Source organism: Hyperoodon ampullatus (genome assembly GCF_949752795.1).
Source record: "Hyperoodon ampullatus genome assembly, chromosome: 5".
NCBI lineage: Eukaryota > Metazoa > Chordata > Mammalia > Artiodactyla > Ziphiidae > Hyperoodon > Hyperoodon ampullatus.
Window position 1 is genome coordinate 46,843,694 of NC_136918.1, and position 20,154 is coordinate 46,863,847.

General features: G+C 39.2%; 1 pseudogene across 1 annotated transcript; it reads right to left on the bottom strand.

The window, feature by feature from the left end:
• Positions 1-2,328: 2,328 nt before the first annotated feature.
• LOC307053889 (large ribosomal subunit protein eL29-like) lies at positions 2,329-3,197 on the bottom strand (annotated as a pseudogene). Its single transcript has one exon. The product of its transcript is annotated as a large ribosomal subunit protein eL29-like (transcript).
• Between the last annotated feature and the right edge of the window lie 16,957 nt (positions 3,198-20,154).

Consider the following 20,154-nt stretch of genomic DNA (forward strand, 5'->3'; position numbering starts at 1 on the left):
TCCATTTGGTCGGCAACCAGTTATAGACAACCTGAAAAAATCTTGGGCAGTTACATAAATAATACTTTCTTAAAAATCAATAAACCTCACTCCTTTTTCCTTAATGCAGATAGAAAAAGAACAACAACAACAAAGCCTCCTACTATCAAGATAAACCTGGTATCAGAAGTAGATACATCAGAGCAGATCTCCAATCTGTTTTGCACCATACCATTTCCTCAGTGACCACCTGTCTTCTACAGTTTACCAAGAGTCTTACTGGATTATCTGTAAAAATGAGTGAGTCCAGCATCACCTTCACTCATCCATTCAGCGGACTTCATAATCTCCATATTCTCCTCCCACACCCCCTCTCTCCCCAAGTACTCTCAGGAGTAATGGTGGCTCCTCCCCCAAAACGTTGGGGATTCTTGACGAAAACAGTATTTTGTTTTACCCTGACTTAAGGGATAAAGCAAAATTCTCTTTTGACTTTTGCTCTAAAACTGAGAGAATAGAAGGGAAAAAAGAGAAGATTTTGGAGGTGCAAGGGGGTGGGGTGGGTAAGGAAGAAACCACCAATGAATTAACTTATGCTGCCAAGGTAATTCACATTTTCATGCAGTCCCTGTAATAAAGACTTTCCTGTCATCTTTGGGCATAGGTTTGAGCTCCCCCCGATAAACATGTTGAGGAAGATTTAGGTTTGTACTGAGCATTTTTAGTAATTGAGGTCTCCTTCTGTTCTACCAAGAACAATACTAAAGGACACACATGCCACATTCAAGTATATGCTACCTAAGGCTAGGCACATCTGCCAAGGCATGCTCTCACCATGATGTAATAAGTAAGTATGTGTAATGTGTAACAAATGATCCATGTAATAGTAAGTTTTGGATTCTTCTTGTCTGTCTTTGAGATTTATGAAAAGGAAATATGAACAGTTGTTAGATATTGTCAGGTTCAACTTTGAAACAAAATGTCCTACTAATCCTCTTAAGGGTTTGAATCAAATGAAATTGAAAAGAATACTGATGTGGGAAACTGTTAAAAAAGAAAATCAGTTACTGTTCATAATCTGTCTGTGAGAAAGGATTTTCTCCATACCATGGGACCAAATCCAAATACAGAAATGTATGTAATGCTGATTCCTCTAATTTAAAAATTTTCTTTCACTGAAATAGCTTCTTTATAAAAAGTAAACACTGTCCATTTAAACTTTAAAAATAGACATTCCCCTCCCCCCATGTATTGTAATACAATGTAAGAAAGCAAAACCACCCTGTATCACACCCATTCAAATAACATAAACAAGTCTGTTTTTGAAAAAGGTTAAATACCAAAAACAAAACAAAACTTTTTAATGCTCTATACTTTGAAAAGAAAAATAATTTTTAAAGGAAAATTGTACAATTTAAACCAAAAATTATGTAATATAGAGTCACTAGAAATTATTAGTAAAAGGTCTTAGTTCTCATGTTAGAGAAGACCTAGAATCTCTAGAATCTAGTCCTGGAACCCTGTCTTGCAAACACCACATCATACAAGATATGGCCAACTCTTGGGTAAAGGAATAAAATCTGATAAATAAGGTTCCTGGAAACTTTACTAAGTGAGGTACCTTCTCAATAAAAAATTCTGTGATCCTCATGGCATTTGAATCTCATCAGAACCACTGTATTTCGTGCTTTCACTCAAGATGACTTTTCCTATCTGATTTAAGAAAGGGGATGGGGAGCAGCAGTACAATCATTTTCCATCTGCTTCCATACAGACAGATGCTCCTAACATGTTAATAATGATTTTATAATTCTTTAGCCCTGTCCTTTCTGTAATTTTCATTTCAAACAAAATATCTTCCCCTCTGTAAATAAGACAACTAGTGCTCCTTTATTAAACATGTGAATGAGAGAATCCATTCTCCTCTATTAGCCAGATAGACATTTCAAAAATGTCTACAAAAAACAAAACAGGAGAATGGGTAAACAAATTGTAGTATAACCAATGAACTCCCGATCCAACCAACAACAGGAATAAATCTTCATTATGGTAAGTAAAAGAAGCCAGACACATAATAGGAGCACATACTGAATGATCCTATTTACATGAAGTTCAAGAACACACAAATTAATCTATGGTGAAAGAAAACAGAATAGTAGTTGGGGTGCTGGTAGTGGAGACGGACTGAGAAGAGGAATAAAGACTCTTTCTGGGGTGACAGAAATATTTTATATCTTTTTTTCCCCCTATTTATTTGTACAAATAGCACAGGAGGACACCAGTCCCATGCAGACAGCAGCCCAGGGGTCACACCAGTCCTTCTGTCCTCACATTGACAGATAAAGGCCTCTACTCTGGAGCTTTTGTGGGGGCCTAGGCAGCTTTGGGAGCCTGAGCTGGACTAGAGTTGGAGCTGCAGCTGTACCTGCAGCTGCGGCCTTAGCCTTGGCCTTTGGCCAGCAGAGCCTTAAAGCTTTAGACCCTTAGCGATACGGGCATGAGCCTGTTTCCCAAACTCGGGGTGAACGATGTAGGCAAGCTGACTGAGGTTGTGGCTGCCGCCCTTTGGGATCTTGGGCTTGACCTCCTTGGGCTTTACGAGGGCCTTGATAGCCTCAGCATGTGCACTCATGGCCTTGGTGTTGTTGGCCTGCATCTTCTTTAGGCCCTTCTTGTGCTTCTTGGCAAAACACATATTTCTCAGGAACTGGGGGTCCACCCCCTTAAGAGATTCATATCATTGTGATTGGGGTTTCTTGATGCCATTTCTGTGCCATTTTCGGGACTGGTTGTGCATGGTGTGGTTCTTGGACTTGGTCATGTCTGCACCGGGGCCCACTGAATTTTTTTTTTTTTTTTGGCTGTGTTGCATTTTCGTTGCTGTGCACGGGCTTTCTCTAGTTGCAGTGAGCGGGGGCTACTCTTTGTTGCAGTGCACGGGCTTCTCATTGTTGTGGCTTCTCTTGTTGCAGAGCACGGGCTCTAGGCGCGCAGGCTTCAGTAGTTGTGGCACGCAGGCTCAGTAGTTGTGGCTTACGGGCTCTAGAGCTCAGGCTCAGTAGTTGTGGCACAGGGGCTTAGTTGCTCTGCGGTATGTGGGATCTTCCCGGGCCAGGGATTGAATCTATGTCCCTTGCAGTGGCAGGCGGATCCTTAACCACTGAGCCACCAGGGAAGACCCGAAATATTTTTTTATCTTAATAAAGGTGTGGGTTACACGGGTACATGCAATCGTTAAAAACTCATTCCAACTGTACACTTAAAATCTCTGTATTTCACTGTATGTAAACTGTAGCTCAGCTCAGAAAAGTACTATACAAACATATCTGAACATGCCCTCTCCTGCTTGAAATCTTCCAGTGGCTTCCCGTAACTCTTAGAATAAAATCATACTCCCTAACATGACCTACAAAATGTTACATGAATTGGGCCCTGCCTGCTTCTCCATCTTTAATCATTAAGATTCAGACACATTGATTTTCTCTCGTTTTTTTTAAATGTTTTTTATTTTTGTTCTTTTTTAAATTTATTTATTTCATTTATTTATTTTTGGCTGCATTGGGTCTTTGTTGCTGTGCGTGGGCTTTCTCTAGCTGCTGTGAGCGGGGGCTACTCTTCATTGCGGTGAGAGGGCTTCTCATTGCAGTGGCTTCTCTTGTTGCGGAGCATGGGCTCTAGGCGTGCTGACTTCAGTAGCTGTGACACATGGGCTCAGTAGTTGTGGCTCGCGGGCTCTAGAGTGCAGGCTCAGTAACTATGGCGCACGCGCTTCGATGCTCTGCAGCATACGGGATCTTCCCAGACCAGGGCTCGAACCCGTGTCCCCTGCATTGGCAGGCAGATTCTTAACTACTGCACCACCAAGTAAGCCTTGGTTTTCCTTCTATTCCTCAAAAACACCTCAATCATTCCCTAGGGTTTTTGGACTTATGGTTCCTTCTGCTTGGAATGCTCTTCCCCCAGGTTAGCTTTACCAGATGCTAGCTCAAATGCCCGCCTGATCATACTACTGAACACAGCTCTCCCCATATTCCCTCTCCAAAGTTCCTGGAAGGTCTCAATAAGTTATTTGCTGAATAAATAAATAATAAATAAATAAGTGAAGGGATAACTAAAATACATGCCAAAATATAAATACCCACAGGGAACAAACTACTAGCTTTCATCATTCTTTCTATAGTACTTACAAATCTATTTGTTGATATTGCTATACCTTCAAAGGTATTATAGCTAAATGTTTAAAATAAAGGGATATGCAAAGAAATTACAGACAAATGCAAACAAAAAGCACACATGGCAAGATTATTGGCAGAGAGAATAATTTAAGGCAAAAACCATTTAATACAAAAAAATTATGTTACTATTAAAAGACACAATCGCAAAGATATGTCATAAACTATAAATCAAACAGCATCATGTCAAGACATACAAAACACAAAACAAACCAGAAATACAAGAATTTAAGAAAATCACAATCATAAGAGGAGAAGTTGAACATATGTCTCTCAGAAATTTAAAAGATCAAGAAGACAATAGATAAAAATATAGATGATATAGATAATACAATTTACAAGACAGATTTAATATATACATACAACTCTGAACCCAACAAAAAATATTCTAAATAGCTAGAAAAATTCATTAAATTAAATTATATAAGTTATATGAAGAAAGTCTCAATTACTAAGTCTCAATTCCTAAATTAGGAAATGTTACAGCTATATTCTCTGATTTTAATAAAATTAAATATGAAATTAACAAAAACTCACGATGATATGAAAGAAGGAAATTTCAATAAGACTATTTAAAAATTATCAGCAAAAAGGAAACAATATATCTAAACCTATGGAGATGTGGTCAAAAGACATCCTCAGAGGAAAACGAGAGACCAGTTTTCATTTGCGAATATAAGCAGATACAAATCCAGTCCAGCAGGGTATTAAAAGAACTGTGCATTGTGACTAGAAGGTTTTATTACCAGCAATAAATAAAGCATTGGGGGGATCCAGAAGCAAGGTGATTTGAACTGCATAGGTGTAACATTGGACCTTTAGAAATATATAAATGCAACTGACTTTCAGTAATCCAAACACATACGATCCATTGCATGAATTATACCTTACCGTGCAAACTAAAAATAGCAGCAGCTTTTACTCCAACACCATCCAGGCTTCTCAAAGACTGCCCAATGTGCATGCTCAGAAAGAATAACCATTTTAATATTATACTGACAAAAATCATTAGACATGAAGAAGTCCTTTCAAAAAAATCAAAATATATATTTCAGTGTCAATTTAAACTTTTCCCTCTATTTGAAGATGACTCATAGAGCTGCCACCTCCCATTGATACTGATAACTGAAAATCTTCTTCCCAAAATTATGCTTATTTTTCACAATACAAGCAATCTGAAGTAGCCTATTTATAGGAAAGACTCAGATCAAGGGAAATCTAAAAGGGAGAAGAGAAGATTTTGTTCTGATTTTCATTTAAGTTGGTACCAACAAAAACTCCATCCTAAATGAAACTGAGTTATTTGTAGTGAGGTGGATGGACCTAGACTCTGTCATACAGAGTGAAGTAAGTCAGAAAGAGAAAAACAAATACCGTACGCTAACACATATATAAGGAATCTAAAAAAAAAAAAAAAAAAAAAAAAAAAAAAAAAAAAAAAGTGGTTCTGAAGAACCTAGGGGCAGGCAGGAAAAAAGACACAGATGTAGAGAATGGACTCGAGGACACGAGGAGGGGGAAGGGTAAGCTGGGACGAAGTGAGAGAGTGGCATGGACGTATGTACACTACCAAATGTAAAATAGATAGCTAGTGGGAAGCAGCCGCATAGCACAGGGAGATCAGCTCAGTGCTTTGTGACCACCTAGAAGGGTGGGATAGGGAGGGTGGGAGGGAGGGAGACGCAAGAGGGAAGAGATATGGGGATATATGTATAGCTGATTCACTTTGTTATGAAGCAGAAACTAACACACCATTGTAAAGCAATTATACTCCAATAAAGATGTTAAAAAAGAAAAAAAAACAGAACTCCATCCTAGTTATTCTAAGCCAGGTCTTATACACAAAACCCAGTCTACCTAGTCCCCCCCTTATCTGTGGGGGATACGTTCCAAGACCCCAGTGGATGCCTGAAACAAAGAACAGTAATGAACCCTATCTTCTGTTCATCTCTTTCACCACAAATTTAATGCCTTTTCCATCTTAACTAGGTACTCTTCACACACTGTAGCCATAAATTTTGCAATATGAGGTGTGAAAAAAAAAACTAGCACAAATTTGTTTTTCCTTCTTGACAATTTCATGGATGGAAGATTCATTTGTAAGGCAGATCTTAGCAACCTCAGCATACAACATTTTTCTTTCCTTATTAACTTTCACCTTTTCACCTAAAGGAAGCACTTTACGGCTTCTCTTTGGCATATCTGAATTGCCAGCATAACCACTCTTTCACTTTGGTACCATTATTAAGTAAAATAAGGACGACTTAAACACGAGCACTGATACCTCAACAGTCGATGTGATACCAAGATGGCTACTAAGTGACTAACGGGCAGAATACACAGGACAAAGGGATGGTTCACATCCCAGGTGGGACAGAACTGGGATGGCATGAGATTTCATCATGTTAACTCAGCATGGTGAGAAATTTAAAACTTCTGTCTGGATAAACAACAAGGTTCTACTGTATAGCACAGCGAACTATATTCAATATCCTGTGAAAAACCATAACGGAAAAGAATATGAAAAAGAAGAACGTATACATACGTATAACTGAATCACTTTGCTGTACAGCAGAAATTAACACAACTTGCAAATCAACTAAACTTCAATAAAATAAATTAAAAAAAAGAAATCAGGAGAGGTGGAGTCAAGATGGCGTACTAGGAGGACGCGGAATGCCCGTCTCCTCACAACTAGGGCACCTAGCAGGCACCAGTGGGGGATCACGGACACCGAAGGGGACGAGAGGAACCCCCAGCAACCGGGTAGGACATGTGGCATGGGGAAAGTGAAGGGGGAGGAGAAGTGGAGGCAGGAGGGGACTGGCTCCCCAGAAGGGCAGCTAGGGGAGGGGAAGGGATCCCATGCCAGAAGGGGGAAATTGGGGAAGCATTTGGGAGGGCAGAGGATCAAAAGGGAGCGTGGCCAGGTTTCCCCTGTCCACTTGGGCCCCCAGGAACCCGTTGAGATCCCAGGCCTGATCCTCTGCCCACCTAGGCCCCCTCCAGCCGTACGGGTCCTGAGGGAGGGGGAGGGAGGGAAAGGGGAGCAAAGGTAAGGCTGGACCTCCGGGACCGGCACCCCTGAGAGGCGGCTGGGGTAGGGGAGGAGTTCCTACACCCAGCGGGACCCACCCACGGTTCGGGGGCCAACGGCGATGGGGGGAGACGGTGGGGGAGGGGCACAGAGGAACGGAAGGGAACGGGGCCAGCGCTTTCCCTGTCCACTTAGGCACCGGGAAGCCTGTTGGGCTCCTGGGCCTAATCCTCTGTCCTCAGAGCCTCCCTCCTGCTGTGCAGAACCCAAGCACCGCACCTCACCCCCACCCAGGGCTCCACCTCTACACTCGGTCCCCCTCCAACGCACGCGGCCTAAACCCCACCCACACACGCTCACTCAGCGCCCTATCTCCAAACTCCGGAACTCCACATTCCAGAGGCCCTTCTTTCCACGTGCTGCCTCTCCCCTTCTGCCCAGGTCCTGAGCAGAGAACCAGACCCAGGCTTGAACAGTGCCCCGCCTAGGCCCCGCCCCATGCTCAAACGTCACCGCCCCCACCGGCCTAGGTCCTGCCCCACCCTAAACCCCGCCCCTGCCTAAGTTCCACCCCCGCCTAAACTCCGCCCCCAAAGCCAAGGCTTTTCTTCTTTTTTTTTTCTGTTTTCTTTTCTGTTTTCCTCTTTTAGATTGGGCTTCTGTTTTACCTTGTTGATTCATTGTTCTTGATTCTTTTATATTTTTATTTTTCCTAATAAATCTTTTATTTCTCTAATTTTATTTTATTCTTTATATTTTGTTAGTGATCCCTCCTTTTAACTTGTTCCCCCCTTCTTTTTCTTTTTTCTGTTGTGGTTTTCTTTTACCTTGTTGCCGTTGTCTCAATTATAGTTTTATTTCTACTAATACATTTATTATCTTTCTAATTTTATTTTGTGTTTTATTCTTTGATATTGTACTGCTCCTCTTCTTCTTTCTCTCTTCCCTTTTTTTTTTTTTAACCCTTCCACGAAGCTTGTGGGATCTTGGTTCCCAGTCTGAAGGTCGGGCCCGAGCTCCTGTGGTGGGAGTTCCGAGTCCAAACTGCTCACTAACAGAGAACATCAGACCACAGGGAATATCAATCGGAGTGAGCCCTCCCAGAGGTCCTCACCTCAGCACCAAGACCCAGCTCTATCCAACTGCCTACAAACTCCAGTGCTGGACATCTCAGGCCAAACAACCAGTAAGACAGGAATACAGCACCACCCATCAAAAAAACAAAAAATACATGAAACGACAAAAAAATACATTACAGACGAAGAAGATAAAAACCTACAAGACCAAATAAATGAAGACGAAATAGGCAACCTACCTGAAAAAGAATTCAAAGTAATGATAGTAAAGATGGTCCAAAATCTTGGAAACACAACAGAGGAAATACAAGAAACATTCAACAAGGATCTAGAAGAACTAAAGAGCAAACAGTGATGAACAATACAATTACTGAAATTAAAAATACTCTAGAAAGAATAACAGAATAACTGGGGCAGAAGAACAGGTAAGTGAGCTGGAAGATAAAATGGTGGAAATAACTGCCAGGGAGCAGAATAAAGAAAAACGAATGAAAAGAACTGAGGACAGTCTCAGAGAACTCTGTGACAACATTAAATGCAACAACACTCGAATTATAGAGGTCCCAGAAGAAGAGAAAAAGAAGGGGTCTGAGAAAATATGTGAAGAGATTACAGTTGAAAACTTCCCTAACATGGGAAAGGAAATAGTCAATCAAGTACAGGAAATACAGAGAGTACCATACAGGATAAACCCAAAGAGAAACACACCAAGATATATATTAATCAAGTTATCAAAAATTAAATACAAAGAAAAAATAGTAAAAGCAGCAGCAAAGGAAAAGCAACAAATAACATGTAAGGGAATACCCATAAGGTTCACAGCTGATTTTTCAGCAGAAACTCTGCAAGCCAGAAGGAAGTGGCAGGACATATTTAAAGTGCTGAATGGGAAAAACCTACAACCAAGATTACTCTACCCAGCAAGGATCTCATTCAGATTTGATGGAGAAATTAAAACCTTTACACACAAGCAAAAGCTAAGAGAATTCAGCACCACCAAACCAGCTTTACAGCAAATGCTAAAGGAACTTCTCTAGGCAGGAAACACATGAGAAGGAAAAGACCTACAAAAACAAACCGAAAACAACTAGAAAACAGTAATAGGAACACACATATCAATAATTTCCTTAAATGTAAATGGATTAAGTGCTCCAACCAAAAGACATAGACTGGCTGAATAGATACAAAAACAAGACCCATACACATGCTGTCTACAAGAGACCCACTTCAGACCTAGGGACACATACAGATTGAAAATGAGGGGATAGAAAAAGATATTCCATGCAAATAGAAATCAAAAGAAAGCTGGAGTAGCACTTCTCATATCAGACAAAATAGACTTTAAAATAAAGACTATTACAAGAGATAAAGAAGGACACTACATAATGATCAAGCGATCGATCCACGAAGAAGATAAAATAATTGTAAATATTTATGCACCCAACATAGGAGCACCTCAATATATAAGACAAATGGTAACAGCCATAAAAGGGGAAATTGACAGTTACACAATAACAGTAGGGGACTTTAACACCCCACTTTAATCAACGGACAGATCATCCAAAATGAATATAAATAAGGAAACACAAACTTTAAATGACACATTAAACAAGATGGACTTAATTGATATTTATAGGACATTCCATCCAAAAACAACAGAATACACATTCTTCTCAAGTGCTCATGGAACATTTTCCAGGACAGACCATATCTTAGGTCACAAATCAAGGCTTGGTAAATTTAAGAAAACTGAAATCGTATCAAGTATCTTTTCCAACTAAAATGCTGTGAGACTAGATATCAATTACAGAAGAAAAACAGTAAAAAATACAAACACATGGAGGCTAAATAATACGCTACTTAATAACCAAGAGATCACTAAAGAAATCAAAGAGGAAATCAAAAAATACCTAGAAAAAAAGGACAATGAAAACACAATGACCCAAAACCTATGCGATGCAGCAAAAGCAGTTCTAAGAGGGAAGTTTATAGCAATACAATCCTACCTCAAGAAACAAGAAACATCTCAAATAAACAACCTAACCTTACACCTAAAGCGATTAGAGAAAGAACAAAAAAAACCCCAAAGTTAGCAGAAGGAAAGAAATCATAAAGATCAGATCAGAAATAAATGAAAAAGAAATGAAAGAAACAATAGCAAACATCAATAGAGCTAAAAGCTGGTTCTTTGAGAAGATAAACAAAATTGATAAACCATTAGCCAGACTCATCAAGAAAAAAAGGGAGAAGACGCAAATCAACAGAATTAAAAACGAAAAAGAAGTAAACTGACACTGCAGAAATACAAAGGATCACGAGAGATTACTACAAGCAACCTATGCCAATAAAATGGACAACCTGGAAGAAATGGACAAATTCTTAGAAAAGCACAAACTTCCGAGACTGAATCAGGAAAAAATAGAAAATATAAACAGACCAATCACAAGCACTGAAATTGAAACTGTGATTAAAAATCTTCCAACAAGGGCTTCCCTGGCGGCGCAGTGGTTGAGAGTCCGCCTGCCGATGCAGGGGACACGGGTTCGTGCCCCAGTCCGGGAGGATCCCACATGCCATGGAGCGGCTGGGCCCGTGAGCCATGGTTGCTGAGTCTGCATGTCTGGAGCCTGTGCTCCGCAACGGGAGAAGCCACAACAGTGAGAGGCCCACATACCGCAAAAAAATAAAAATAAAAATAAATAAATAAAATAAAATCTTCCAACAAACAAAAGCCCAGGACCAGATGGCATCACAGGCGAACTCTATCAAACATTCAGAGAAGAGCTAACACCTAACCTTCTCAAACTCATGCAAAATACAGCAGAGGGAGGAACACTCCCAAACTCACTGTATGAGGCCACCACCACCCTGATACCAAAACCAGACAAAGATGTCACAAAAAAACTACAGGCCAATATCTCTGATGAATATAGATGCAAAAATCCTCAACAAAATACTAGCAAACAGAATCCAACAGCACACTAAAAGGATCATACACCACGATGAAGTGGGATTTATCCCAGGAATGCAAGATTCTTCAATATATGCAAATCAATCAATGTGATACACCATATTAACAAACTGAAGGATAAAAACCATATGAAAATCTCAGTAGATGCAGAAAAAGCTTTTGACAAAATTCAATACCCATTTATGATAAAATCTCTCCAGAAAGTAGGCATAGAGGGAACCTACCTCAACATAATAAAGGCCATATATGACAAACCCACAGCTAACATCATTCTCAATGGTGAAAAACTGAAACCATTTCTTCTAAGATCAGGAACAAGACAAGGTTGCCCACTCTCACTGCTATTATTCAACATAGTTTTGGAAGTTTTAGCCACAGCAATCAGAGAAGAAAAAGAAATAAGAAGAATCCAAATAGGAAAAGAAGAAGTAAAACTGTCATTGTTTGCAGAGGACATGATACTATACATAGAGAATCCTAAAGATGCTACCAGAAAACTACTAGAGCTAATCAATGAATTTGGTAGAGTAGCAGGATACAAAATTAATGCACAGAAATCTCTTGCATTCCTATACACTAATGATGAAAAATCTGAAAGAGAAATTAAGGAAACACTCCCATTTACCACTGCAGCAAAAAGAATAAAATATCTAGGAATAAACCTACCTTAGGAGACAAAAGACCTGTATGTGGAAAACTATAGGACACTGATGAAAAAAATTAAAGATGATACAAGCTGATGGAGAAAGATACTATGTTCTTGGATTGAAAGGGTCAACATTGTGAAAATGACTATACTACCCAAAGCAATCTACAGATTCAATGTAACCCCTAACAAACTACCAATGGCATTTTTCACAGAACAAAAAATTGCACAGTTTGTATGGAAACACAAAAGACCCCGAATAGCCAAAACAATCTTCAGAAAGAAAAACAGAGCTGGAGGAATCAGGCTCTCGGACTTCAGACTATACTACAAACCTACAGTAATCAAGACAGTATGGTACTGGCACAAAAACAGAAATATAGATCAATGGAACAGGACGGAAAGCCCAAAGATAAACCCACGTACATATGGTCACCTTATCTTTAACAAAGGAGGCAAGAATATACAATGGAGAAAATATACAATGGAGAAATTGCACTGCCTCTTCAATAAGTGGTGCTGGGAAAACTGGACAGCTACATGTAAAAGAATGAAATTAGAACACTCCCTAACACCATACACAAAAATAAACTCAAAATGGATTAAAGACCAGACACTACAAGTGTAAGGCCAGACAGTATAAAACTCTCAGAGGAAAACATAGGCAGAACACTCTATGACATAAATCACAGAAACATCCTTTTTTGACCCACCTCCTAGAGAAATGGAAATAAAAACAAACAAATGAGATCTAATGAAACTTAAAAGCTTTTGCACAGCAAAAGGAAACCATAAACAAGACAAAAAGACAACCCTCAGAATGGGAGACAATATTTGCCAACTAAGCAACTGACAAAGGATTAATCTCCAAAATTTACAAGCAGCTCATGCAGCTCAATACCAGAAAAACAAACAACCCAATCCAAAAATGGGCAGAAGATCTAAACAGACATTTCTCCAAAGAAGGTACACAGATTGCCAACAAACACATGAAAAGATGCTCAATGTCACTAATCATTAGAGAAATGCAAATCGAAACTACAATGAGGTATCACCTCTCACTGGTCAGAAAATGGCCACCATCAAAAAATTTACAAATAATAAATGCTAGAGAGGGTGTGGAGAAAAGAGAACCCTCTTGCACTGTTGGTGGGAGTGTAAATTGATACAGTCATTATGGAGAACAGTATGGAGGTTCCTTAAAAAACTAAAAATAGAACTCCCGTATGACCCAGCAATCCCACTACTGGGCATATACCCTGAGAAAACCATAATTCAAAAAGAGACATGTACAATGTTCACTGCAGCACTATTTACAATAGCCAAGACATGGAAGCAACCTAAGTGTCCATCGACAGATGAATGGATAAAGAAGATGTGGCACATATATACAATGGAATATTACTCAGCCATAAAAAGAAATGAAGTTGAGTTATTTGCAGTGAGGTGCATGGAGCTAGAATCGTCATACAGAGTGAAGTAAGTCAGAAAGAGAAAAACAAATATTGTATGCTGGGATTTCCCTGGCGGCGCAGTGGCTAAGAATCCGCCTGCCTATGCAGGGGACACAGGTTTGAGCCCTGTGTCGGCCAACACAATCACTGTTTCTTCAACTCACCTGGTATGGAAAAAAATAGGTCTTTTAAATAAAAATAGCCACAATTTTACACTGGACCAGAATGGTGGGAAGCTGATAGACGGTGGTCATTTGCATCAAACTGATGTGATCCACTTGGTTGATGTGGCCATCCCCAGTGTGACGTGTAAAGAGGTGAGCAAAATGGGACATTTACATAGCTGAGCTCAAAAAAACTGTTTCATTATTTAAGTATTATATATTTCCAGGTCAAAAACACCTACTTTCCTATTATAAATAAAACTACTTAAGACTACAGAAGTTGCTATATAAGGTCTGTCTCAGGATCCATTCAGGACAGTATTCTGTCTCCAGTCTTACAAAGTAACAAGAAGAGTTTAGGATCAAACAGCTATTCTAAATTATGAACACCCTGCTTCTATCCATTAGTGCAACAACTGGAGAGCTGGCTTTAGGTAGGTTTACCCTTCCGTTACCTGACCTCTTAAACATACTCTTTGTATGACAGACTGAGCTATCTGGGAAGTTTACAAGTTTTGATATATTTATGGTAAATTCTTCTTAAGTTGACAAAAGGTAGGCCATATAACATTCCAGTAACTTCCTTGGAGTCACTTTCAGACAAAAATCACTGGAATTATCTAAAGTGATAATTCTGACTCATATGACAATCTTGTTGTTTCAGTTGTGAAGCCATAAAAGTTTTCTTTCCAAGAGAAGCAAAAAGAGAGAGAGAGAAAAAAAAAAAAAAAAAAGACTTGTCTACAAATAAGGGCTGAAAAGGAAAGAAAGGAACTGGACCAGATCAAGATTGTGTCAAACTCTTGGCCACAGTCACTGAGAATATACAAATTAAGCCAAATTTTGCACACTTCACTAAATAGGGATTTTTTTCACTGGAGCTTTCAAACTGACAGTCAATCCTATGGGGATAAGTCTCATGCCTTTCAATCAAGAGCTGAGATTCTAGAAAGAAAACAAGTACCTTAAAACATAAGACATTTTTCAGAAAATTGGTTTTTCTTTAGCAACACTGCCTAATCTAGAAAGTCTACCTATTTACAAAAATCTATCTATTGATGAAATTTTTCTGGAATTAGATACAGTGATGGTTGCACAACTTTGTAAATATACTAAAAAAAACCCCAAGTATTACACTTTAAAGGAGTGAATTGTTTTTTTACATTGTTTACTCTATTTATTTATTTTTTAACATCTTTATTGGAGTATAATTGCTTTACAATGGTGTGTTAGTTTCTGCTTCATAACAAAGTGAATCAGCTATACATATACATATATCCCCATATCTCCTCCCTCTTGCGTCTCCCTTCCACCCTCCCTATCCCACCCCTCTAGGTGGTCACAAAGCACTGAGCTGATCTCCATGTGCTATGCGGCTGCTTCCCACTAGCTATCTATTTTACATTTGGTAGTGTATATATGTCCATGGCACTCTCTCACTTCGTCCCAGCTTACCCTTCCCCCTCCCCGTGTCCTCAAGTCCATTCTCTACATCTGCGTCTTTATACCTGTACTGCCCCTAGGTTCTGCAGAACCTTTTTTTTTTTTTAGATTCCATATATATGTGTTAGCATACGGTATTTGTTTTTCTCTTTCTGACTTACTTCACTCTGTATGACAGACTCTAGCTCCATGCACCTCACTACAAATAACTCAATTTTGTTTCTTTTTATGGGAGTAATATTCCATTGTATATATGTGCCACATCTTCTTTATCCATTCATCTGTTGATGGACACTTAGGTTGCTTCCATGTCCTGGCTATTGTAAACAAAGCTGCAATGAACATTGTGGTACATGACTTTTTGAATTATGGTTTCCTCAGGGTATATGCCCAGTATTGGGACTGCTGGGTCGTATGGTAGTTCTATTTTTAGTTTTTTAAGGAAACTTCATCTGTTCTCCATATTGGCTGTATCAATTTACATTCCCACCAACAGTGCAAGAGGGTTCCCTTTTCTCCACACCCTCTCCAGCATTTACTGTTTGTAGATTTTTTGATGATGGCCATTCTGACTGGTGTGAGGTGATATCTCATTGTAGTTTTGATTTGCATTTCTCTAATGATTAGTGATGTTGAGCATCCTTTCATGTGTTTGTTGGCAATCTGTACATCTCCTTTGGAGAAAAGTCTGTTTAGGTCTTCTGCCCATTTTTGGATTGGGTTGTTTGTTTTTTTGATACTGAGCTGCATGAGCTTAAAGGAGTGAATTTTATGGTATGTGAATTAGAACTCAATAAAGGCATTATAAATAATAACAATGACAAAGCCACTATACATTAACCTTAAACAGAAATCTATTTACAGATTATCCTTCCCCAAGTATGCATGTACATGCTATGTGTACACTTGCAGGAGGGCAAGACAGTCACCTGGGGAATCAACCTTAGGAAGACCAGTTCCTAATCAACATTAGGAAGACCAGAGGCACGGACTGTTATCACTTTCAAATTTAATTTTTTAATCAAATATTTCGGATATTCAAAAAAGGTATAAAATGATCAGTGAGAGGAACACAAGGAGGTTCAAAAGTATTAGTGATCCAAGTTTTTTAAATTAATTTATTTATTTATTTATGGCTGTGTTGTGTCTCCGTTGCTGTACGCGGGCTTTCTCTAGTTGTGGAGAGCAGGGGCTACTCTTCATTGTGACGCACGGGCTTAGTTGCTCTGCAGCAGGTGGGATATTCCTGGACCACAGCTCGAACCCATGTCCCCTGCATTGGCAGGCAGATTCTTAACCACTGTGCCACCAGTGAAGTCCGACTGATCTATTTCTTAAGCTGGGTGATAGCTAAGTAGGTATTTGTTACTTTATTATTATTCTTTAAAACGTACCTCCTTATTATATGTGCTCTTTAATATACATATGATGTATTTCATAATTTTTAAAAACAAAACTTAAAAGAAATTATGTACATTCATACTATGGAATAAATCAGTTCCACTATAATGTGACATATGCATTCCTAAAAATCACCACGCTGTATAAAATTGCATAACAAAAACCACAAGGCTTATGGGAAAAATGGGTTTGGGCCCAACACTCAAAAATTTTATCAGTGACATTAAGAAAAAAAGTGAATCAAACAAAAAAAGGAATCTAATATTGTAAAAACGGCAGCACAGTTCTACACATTAAATGGTTAAGAAATACCTAAGTGCTACAATAAACTTGGCAGTTTGCCTTGAAAAAGACCTCAAGTTTGCTTGTGGAAGTGGGCACTGAAAAGTTACAGCTTGTTGAGTTACCTTGAAGTGGTAAGGAGGCTAATCTGAAATCAACAGAAAAGTGTAACACCAGATGTGGATGGGTGTGGCTCATAACACAGCAAACTGAGGTTGCTGGAGGATGTCTGAGGTGTGTGCCTGCGTGTGGCTTGTGTATTTTTGCCACGGCTCAATTCAGCAGGTGCAGTTTTCTGCATTCACCTAGCATTTCTTGCAGATGAAATCACGCATGAGCGAATGTGAAATTCACATTATACTCAAAATAGTTCCCTATTATATCAATTGCACTGGAACATATTCATGTTTTCGTATAGCAAAAATGTTCTGCAATGTAGCCATTAAAAAGAATGTGTTGATATGGAAACACCTCTAAAATAAATTGTAAAGTGAAAAAAAGCCAAGGTGCAGATGGTGTGTATACTTTGATTCTTTCTGTGTAAACTAGGGGAAAGAGCAGAGAAACCCAAAAATATGCGGGTAGATGCCTGTGTAGGTTTTTCTGGAAGAAAGGATAAAAAATGATTTAACAACAGTTGCCTCTGGGTAGTGGTTTTGCTTTTCATTTTATTCCTGACTACAATGTTTGAGTTTTCTAACCGTGTACATGCATTATTTGGGGGAGGAAAATGCCAAAAGAGTTTATGTCTCTTTCTGTTTTCTTCTTACTTCTCTATATGTTTAAAAGACACAACTATAGAGAATGTGAAACAACTGGAACTTTCATGCATTGGTGGTGGGAATGCAAAATGGTCCAACCACTTTGGAAAACAGCTTGGCAGTTTCTTTAAAAAAAATTAAAAATTCCCTACCATATGACCCAGCCATTCCACTCCTAGGTATTACCCAAGAGAAATAAAAGCCTATGTCCATACAAAAACACAAATGTTCACAGCAATGTTATTTGTAATAGTCAAAAACTAAAAACAACCAAATGTCCATTAGTAGGTGAATGGATAAACGAATTGCGATATATCCATACAATAGAACATACTCTTCAATAAAAAAGAATTAACCAGGGACTTCCCTGGTGGCACAGTGGTTAAGAATCTGACTGCCAATGCAGGGGAGACGGGTTCAAGCCCTGGTGCGGGAAGATCCCACATGCCGCGGAGTAACGAAGCCCGTGAGCCACAACTACTGAGCCTGCACTCTAGAGCCTGCGAGCCACAGCTACTGAAGCCCGTGTGCCACAACTACTGAGCCCACGTGCCACAACTACTGAAGCCCGTGCTCCACAACAAGAGAAGCCACCGCATTAAGAAGTCTGCACACCGCAGCGAAGAGTAGCCCCCGCTCAACGCAATTAGAGAAAGCCCGCGCGTAGCAACAAAGACCCAAGGCAGCCATAAATAAATAAATAAACTCAAAAAATAAAATAAAAAAGAATTAACCAATACATGCAGCAACATGAATTAATTTCAAAATGATGCTGAGTGAAAGAAGCCAGCTTAATAAAAAAGTATATACTACAATGGTAACATTTATACAAAATGCAAACTAGTCTATAGTGACAGAAACCTGATCAGTGGTTGTGGTATGGGTCAATGATGGGGAAGGGAGAGAGAAGGATCACAAAGGGGTATTAGAAAAATTGGGGGGATGATGCATATGTTTACTATCTTGATTGTGGTGATGTTTTCACAGATGCATAAATATGTCAAAACTTATCAAATTATACACTTTATACTATGTGCAGATTGTGGTATGCCAATTGTACCTCAATGAAGCAATTTAAACACACACACAGCTATTAAATATAGACTGTCAAAAAATGTATAAAGAATACACAATGGTGGGCTTCCCTGGTGGCGCAGTGGTTAAGAATCCGCCTGCCAATGCAGGGCACACGGGTTTGAGCCCTCATCTGGGAAGCTCCCACATGCCACAGAGCAACTAAGCCGGTGTGCCACAACTACTGAGCCTGTGCTCTAGAGACTGCGAGCGACAACTACTGAGCCTGTAGGCCTAGAGCCCTTGCTCCACAACAAAAGAAGCCACCACGATGAGTAGCCCAGGTACCACAATGAAGAGTAGCCCCCGCTCATCCCAACTAGAGAAAGCCCGCGTGCAGCAATGAAGACCCAATGCAGCCAAAAATAAATAAATAAATTTAAAAATATAAAAAGAATACACAATGGGAGCCCTCATACATTTTTGGTGGAAATGTAAAATGGTGCAACTGCTGTGGAAAACAGTTTGGCAGGTCCTCAAAAAGTTAAACACAGAATTACTATATGACCTAGCAATTCCACACCTAGGTATACATTCAAAAGAACCAAAAACGTATGTCCACATAAAAACTTGTATATATGTGAATGTTTAAAACAACATTATTCACAATAGTGAAAAAAATGGAAGCAACTCAAATGTCAATTGATGATTGGATAAACAAAATGTGATATAATCATACAACGTATTATTAAGCAATAAAAAAGAATAAAGTACCAACACATGCTACAACACCGATCAACTTTGAATATATCATGCTAATTAAGTGAAAGAAGCCAGACACAAAAGGCCACATGTTACATGACTATATTTCTATGAAATGTCCAGAAACAGGCGAATCCATAGACACAGAAAGTGGCTGCCAGGGGATGAGGGGAGGAGGGAACTGGGACTGACTGCAAATATGTATGGGGTTTCTTTCTGGAATCATGAAAATGTTATGGAATTAGATGGTAGTAATGGTTGTACAACCTTGTGAATATACTAAAAAAAAAACACCACTGAATTATACACTTTAAAATGGTGAATTCTATCTTATGTGCATTATGTCTCAATGAATAAGTATACACTCAAATAAACTAAATTAGTTTAAAAAAAAATAAATAACAATCACCAACATATCCACAACTCTGTAAATAAAAACATTATGAATAAAGTTGAAGCTCCTGCCCCTTGGCATTCTGGTCACCGCCAGCCTTCATTACCACCACATAACAGGTCTCTCCCCACACTTACCCCAAGCTCACTCTTCAGATAAACAGAATAAACAATCCTTGGTTAGGAGAACTAGTTCTTCTACCTCTCCCTGCCTATAGTCCTCAAAGTTCACATGCCTGAACTTCTCCTAATTACCTTCCAATGGGTTCACACTTCATCCCTAACTTCTCTCTGCTTACTGAAATGCTATTCATCCTTCAAGAATCAAAATAAATTCCAATTCATCCATGAAGTGCACCCCAGACTTCAAAACATTTTTTTTCTAACTCCCACAGAACAGATGCTATAGAAACAATCTGCTTCATAAATCTTGTTTTCTATGAGGGAAAAGTGCACCAATGCTGACCCTCACCCTCCATTCAGTGGCAGTGTAGAAAACAGACTGAAAGGGCAGCAGGTTTAGTTAAAAGCAAGGAGAG